The sequence below is a fragment of the Myotis daubentonii genome, chromosome 7, assembly GCF_963259705.1.
Source record: "Myotis daubentonii chromosome 7, mMyoDau2.1, whole genome shotgun sequence".
NCBI lineage: Eukaryota > Metazoa > Chordata > Mammalia > Chiroptera > Vespertilionidae > Myotis > Myotis daubentonii.
The window spans coordinates 31,012,993-31,020,571 of NC_081846.1; positions in this window are offsets into that span (position 1 = coordinate 31,012,993).

Below are 7,579 nucleotides of genomic sequence, written 5' to 3' on the forward strand. Positions count from 1 at the left end.
ATTGGTTATGCTTATATGCATGCATACAAGTCCTTTAGTTGATCTCTACCCCCCTACCTCCTGCCCCCCAACCCTCCCCGGCCTTCCCGCTGCAGTTAGACAATCTGGCAAACAAAATATTATAAAACTTTCTTACAGTCTCGGATGTTTCTTAGGACATAACAAGACAAAAGGAGAGATACCAGACAAACAGAGAAAAACAAAATCAGCATTTACTTGGCAGAGTCAGCCCACCCAGGACCACCTTGGTACCCAGTGTCAGGTACCAGCACGGCCCCATTGTGCCCTCACCGGCTCCCAGCCTCACATTGGGTAGAAAATCCCTTAAGGTGCATAAGGGTTGAGAAAGGGAAAGGACAAGAAAAATGGGTGGCTGATTTTAATTTCAGTTTTTCAATTGGATCGCTTACTGAGGGTCTGAACAAAATCTTTGCTGGTTAAATGAGAAAGAAAACTCTAGCTCCCCAAAAGGAAGGACACTTGCTTTCCCAGTCCAAATAGCCAATGGGGTGACGATAATTGTTGTGGAGTCCAGAATCCGGAGTAGTGGAGATGGGCGCTGTCGGGCAACCAGTGAGGTAACACAAACAATTCTGAAGCCAGCGGCCTCCTCGGAAAGAGTTCTTTGTGAAGGGCAGGGCACCCCCAAAGAGGGGCCCATGCCTTGGAAAGCATCGTGGTTCTGGTGGCGTCCAAGCATAAGCTCTCGCTGGCCCTTGCTGGGGTCTTTTTAGATGACTAAGAGTCTTTGAGGAGTTGCCTAAGGAAAAATTTCCTCTAGTGCAGTGGTTCTCAACCTGTGGGTCACGACCCCTTTGGGGGTCGAACCACCCTTTCACAGGGGTCGCCTAAGACCATCGGAAAACACATATATAATTACATATTGTTTTTGTGATTAATCACTATGCTTTAATTATGTTCAATTTGTAACAATGAAATTGCGGGTCACCACAACATGAGGAACTAATTAAAGGGTCGTGGCATTAGGAAGGTTGAGAACCACTGCTCTAGGGCATGAAGCAATCCCCTAGGGATTTCCACCACATTTGGATCTTCCAGAGACTTGCGTGTAAAGGCCGGTTTTCTCTAGAAGTTTGTTCAGGCTCTACAGATCCCAAAGGAAAACCTAAAATTAGCACAGGGAATTGTGCCTCTGAGGCCGACAAACCCCAGGACAGTCAGCCTCCTATTAATATAAGATGGCCAAGAGGAGAATTCTTTGATACTCCTAAATTAATCTTTTGTCCGCACAATTAGCAAACACGCCAGCTATAAAATTAGTCAGGACAAATAGAAAACATATTTTAATTGCTCTCTTGAAGCTTCCAAAAGAGGATTACTCTGGCATTTCCAAGGTGTGTTAACCCAGATGCACAAGAACAATGGACAGGGCTTGCTTAAGGCAGAGGTAAACATTTCACTAAAAAAAAGTTACCTGCCTGGGGCATGACTACCCACTATGAGCTGCCCAGTTAGGAATTTATGATCCGATCACCCTGTGAGGTGACTTCCCACCACTGCACTTCCAGTCAGCTTTATTACAGAACCCCTTGTTAACCATATAACCTAAATTTTAAAGGGAAAAGAAAGGAGTCTCATCACTCTGCCTCCACCGAACTCCACAGGGTACAGACCAGGGAGTCTCACCTGGCAAGAATTCCGATCTTTGCCTGCTCAGGTTAATGGTCCCGGGACTTTTCTCCTGGAGCAGCTGGGGGGTGAGCAGCGCCCAGCCGGTGAATAGCCTGCTCACAGCACCGACTGTGGGGGAGGCAAAAACTTTCCTCTGCCATCCTAGGTCCTTTCAGTCAGACTAATAATTACATCTACATGAGACAAATTAACAAGAGAAAACAACCAAATTTAATTACATACATACAGACGGGAACCCCACATACAGGAGACAGTCAGAGACCCTAGGTACATGAGAGGTTCTGAGACAGAAGAGAAAATGAGTGTAGACATAAGAACATTAAAAAAACACTAAAAATTTATTTGAACTAAAAAAAGGGTACACCTGGAAGCAAGATCTCAGCAGACTGAGGAAAATGCTTCCAGGAATAACAGTTTGCTGTTTCTTTTATGTGCTTGAAGTTAAGGCAAAGATAACTTTTTTACTAAAAATGTTATATGCCTGGGGCATGACTACCAACCATTACTTCCCCAGGCAGGCATTTATGGTCAGATGACCCTGTGAGGTGATCTTCCATAAAACCCCTTTTTTGTCCACAAGGTACATATGACATTCTGAGCTAAGGATGAGGTAAGATGCCTTGGGACTTCAGAGGGGAGGAAGGTCATTGCAAGATGATAAGAAGAGCAAATGTTTAGAAGTTAGTAGTTTGCCCCACCCCCAGTATAGGTCATAAAAGGTCATTTCTGGTAATAACTATTATTATGGGCAAGGCCCCTAATTTAAATTCTTGCAGGTAGTTAAAGGGGATGGGGTCTTGAGTCCACAGGGTCTCGGTTGCCTTTAACTCAAAATTATCCACATATCACAGAAGCCCATTTTAGGTGACTCGCTCGGAATCCTTATATCCAGTGGTTCTCAACCTTCTGGCCCTTTAAATACAATTCCTCATGTTGTGACCCAACCATAAAATTATTTTCGTTGCTACTTCATATCTGTAATGTTGCTACTGTTATGAATCATAATGTAAATATCTGATATGCAGGATGGTCTTAGGCAACCCCTGTGAAAGGGTCGTTCGACCGCCGAAGGGGTCTCGACCCACAGGCTGAGAACTGCTGCTTATATATCTTTGACATAAAAATGAATTTGAGTTGAAGATAATTAAGAAGTGGCAAACATAGGAAAAGTTCTCTTTACCCTCCCCTTTTTTGCCTACAGGCAGGATATAAATTCTCCTTGTACTGGAAACAGGCTCTTATCAGCGCAGACTCTTATCTGCACCAGAGGAACCTGCAAACAAACCTTCCTCCACCATTTGCCTCCTTTACATTTACCTCCCCGCAGTAGCCACCCTTGGAAGTTGAAAACTGCTTTCCTTCATCCTGTCATTTCTCTGCAGATCTTTGTTCTTTGTTGAAGATGTTAAGGAACCAGGGTTCTAAGCCACCTGCTTGAGTTACTTACCCACAGGATGATGGTCACTGCATGAGTTAACAAGCGGTTTTGCTCTCCTTAATCTGTTCTGAAAGAGCCCCAGCTTAAAACCTAAGGTGGTAGAGGTAAGGTTTTGCATCCCCTACTTGGGAATGAGGCAAGGACTTGGGGACAAGGCATTTATTTGAGAGACGGACTAGGACACACATGTGGGACAGGGGACGAACAAAACGCCAACAAACGGCCTGCCCCTGAGGGAGTGGACCCCTGGGGGCTCCATCCTGCTGGGAACACTGAGAAGCTGGAGGGTGGATGTGGGGGGAGGTGGCAGTGCCCTGTGCTCACGGAATCCACTCTGCTTGGGTTGTCCCTGGGGGCAGTACTGCTCAGAATGTCCAAGTCCTCCTGCTTGCAGCCCAGCCAGTTCCCAAGAAACTCGGGAACTCAATTGGTCAGGGAAGGCACAGACCACTGTCTCTCCTTTCCTAGGTTCATTCACTCTGTCCCAGCTTCTCCTTGCCTCCCTTTAATCTCAGCCTCTCTCTCTTGCTCCCATTGGACTGTCTTCTGCTAAACGCTCCATCTGTGCCCTCTACCTGGTACACTGTCCTTATTTGTTTCTCTGCCTTCTCCCTTGTGCCTGATGCTCCCTGTCATCACTGCTGTCCTCCGCAGTCACCCACCCTTTAGAGGCTTTGAGCCATGTCCTCGCCAGCTTACACAGCAGTGAGACTTCAGAAATATCACTATATCTACATTTTGGGTAAAAAAAGCGTATCTTGCCATAAAAGAGAATGTCAGATAAAACCTCTCAATGCCAAATGCATTAAGTATCCTGTGCACTTTGCCAGTTTGAGCCATGTTGTTAGCACGATCACGGGAATCACAACATAGGGCAAAGGCAGTGGCCCTGCAGGGGACAGGGGGCAGGGGGCAGCTACTTCTCGGATGCCATTGTCCATGTAAGAAAGGTCCAAACCTGGAGATAATTTTTATAAGTATTTATTTGAGCCAAACTGACAACATTACCAGGAAGCAAACTCTCAAATGTTCTGGAGAACAACAGTTTTGCAGCTTATTTTATGCATTTGAAATTAAGGAAGGAGCATACATGGAGATGGGAGGAAGCAAGTTATGCATTATGTGCTCTCTTGCTGACTGATGACCCACTTTGAGAATATTACTTCTGGTATTTCAAAGATGTGTTATCCTAGATGCACAAGAACAATGGACATGAGGTAGGATAGTAAGAAGCTAGGAATACTAGTATTTCTTGGCAAGTGGAATGAGGAAACAGACAGATAGCTGAACAAATTAGTCAGCCAGCTAAAAAATCGCAAGGTCTTCTCTTCCCAAACCAAGGACACTTAGGAGCAAATGGTTTATACATTCCAGGCCGTGTAGGGGCAGACCTACCTTGGTCCTGGTCCCTCTTCCGTGACGCTCTTTGAAGGTGAAACTGACCGGAGAATGACCCAGATCTCTTTATACACTCATTCTGATGAATCAGCATATTGAACGGCACACCTAGAAGCTGATAGCTTATTGAGATCCTTACCTGAGGCCTTCTCTAAAATTGCCACCTTCAGAAAACATAAAAACCCTCAAGATAAAGGAGGTCAGCTCATGTTCCTCTTTGGAGCATGCCCACACTCCTCCTTTTCTCGGGCATGTACTTTTGTTCTCTTTCTCCTAAACTCTAAGGGGCCCCGTGAGACTTGTGACCAGGGGAGCCCTGGGAAATGGCAGCTCATCCTGGGCTAACCCCCTGGACCTGTCTCCCAGGCCCCATTTTTCTAACTTTTCTTTTTTAAATCCTCACCTGAAGATATTTTTCCATTGATTTTTAGAGAGAGAGTGGAAGAGAGAGGAAAAGACAGAGAGAAATATTGATGTGAGAGAAATACATTAATTGGTTGCCCCCTGCATACACCTTGACCAGGACCTGGGCCAGGGAGGATCCTGCAACTGAGGTACATGCCCTTGACCAGAATCAAACCTGCAACCCTTCAGTCCACAGGTCGGTACTCTGTCCACTGAGCCAAACCAGCTAGGGCATAACTTTTCAATGATCTAAGAAGAAGCCCTGCCTTGGCTCACTTCTGTCATTGTGACTTTTACTCTTCAGTGAGTCCACTCAGTCCTATGTGGTTCACTTCTTTACTATAATGTTTCTAGAGGACCAACCAGTTCCACCTCAGCTCTCTCTTGTTGCTTCTTATACCCTAAGTCCTTCCTTTGTTTCACTGTCCCCAGCTTTCATAGATGTACTCTCAGAATCACCTGGACTGGTGTTATGAAATCTTTCCTGCATGAAGTCAAGAACCCATAGACTATAGGCCGGCCTGAAGCAGACCTAATCCATGCCAGTCCCTTTCCAGTGAAAGATGGGACTGGCTTAAAACCTTTCACTAAAGAAGTTATAGGCCTGGAGCATGACTACCTACCATGACTTGCCCAGTTAAGAATTTATGGTAATGTTTAATTTTTTAAACTGGGTATTTGTTATGTTTTTATTTATATATTTTTATATATTTGAGTCATTAGTAATTATATTTCTAAATATATGAATTACCCAAAAATTTGTTTTAAAGAAAAGTAATGGGGGACCCTAGCTTGTTTGGCTCACTGGCTAGAGCGTTGGCCTGGGGACTGAAGAGTCCCGGGTTCAATTCCGGTCAAGGGCATGTACCTTGGTTGCGGGCACATTCCCAGTAGGGGATGTGCATGAGGCAGCTGATCAATGATTCTCTCTCGTCAATGTTTCTAACTCTCTATCCCTCTCACTTCCTCTCTGTAAAAAATCAAATATATTTTTTAAAAAAGAAAAGTAATGGGGGGATTAGATTTACTGTATCTAAAAATACGTTTTAAAGCATCAGTAATTAAAACAGTTTGGCATTGGCAAAAATGGATTGACCCACGAAACAGAACAGAAAGTCCAGCTAAAGCCCTCAAATGTATATGAATAAAGACCATGATAAGGGAATATTTCAGGTTAGTGTAGTGAAGTGGTGCAATACAAACTTTCAGAAAGCCGGAGATACCTGTATTGCAGAGGAAGTGACCTGCCTCCAATACTGGGTTGGACCCTGACTGGCTTAGCCAATCAACATCTTCCATTTCCTCACCCATAAATCATTGGTTCAGGGATGGACATGTATCTTAAACTTAGCCAATCAGAGTGACTCTCAGGACTCTTGTTTAGAACAGTTGAACAGAGAAATCTCCAGAGAAGGGTGCAAACCGATAGATGTAAACCAGAAAATATGCAGCCTGGATTTCATCTGGCAACCACCATCTTCAGAGACAGCCAACACAGCAAGCAACAAATCAGAGAAATGCAAAGATGCTGGGTTCTTAGAGATATCTTTAAACCACTAGACCAATCTGCCCCCCAAACACACCAATCCTACAGTTAGAGGTGCTGAAGTTTAAGCCACTTGAACTTGGATTTTACATTCCTTGTGACCCAAAGCTTCCTAGCTGACAAGCTGGTATCAGAAGGCAGTTTGCACCATCTCAAGCCAGTGAGAGGGGCTTGAAGAGAACCCCTTGGGGATTAGAGATGAAGGACACAAGGCTGGAACTACACCCACTAAATCTGAAGGCTGTGAGTTGTAGCACTCTGGCAGCTGCAGGAGATGGCATGACTACAGTGGGAATGGCCTACTCTTTGAGAGCTTGGTGGGACAGGGACAGATGTGTATGCCCCATTGGCCAGAAGCGGGCTTGCTGAAGGAAGCCAGGCAGGTCTTCTTAAGAGAGACTCTGCCCATGAGACCTACATGAAAGTCCAGCAGGAGACTGAATCACAGCAGAAGGGAAAGCCCTGCGCTGGTATCAGTCGGCCAGCAGGAGGAGTCATTGCCCACTTCAAGGCAGCTGTAGGTGCAAGATACCCAGCAATGGTAGAACCCCTGAAGAGCCCTCCTTCCCCCCCCCCCCGCCCCCCAAAAAAAATGATCCCAGAGAAAATAATGCACCAACTGTGCCTCTTCCCCATGCTGAAGACACCAGGATTAAATTACAACCCAATCAGTCAAGTAAAGTCTTTCCTGCCTCTTACCTCCCCTCCGCTGCCCAGTCTAGCCCTGCAGAGAACAGAGCAAATAGTAAAGGGGGAAAAAGATTGAGTCACAAAGAAAACCAATCAAATTATTTTCCTACTGGTACCCAGTGTGAGGAAGGCCCCAGGTGAAGTAGGGGAGAGGATTTAAGTAGAACAAAATATCAAACCTTTTTTCCGTTGTTACAAGGAGTCTTTTCTTGTGACTAAAACCCTGGAAAATGGAGCCCTCCCAGATTCTAAGCCAGTGGTTCTCAACCTTCCTAATGCTGTGACCCTTTAATACAGTTCCTCATGTTGTAGTGACCCCCAATTTCACTGTTACAAATTAAACATAATTAAAGCATAGTGATTAACCACAAAAACAGTATGTAATTATATATGTGTTTTCTGATGGTCTTAGGCGACCCCTGTGAAAGGGTCCTTCAACCCCCAAAGGG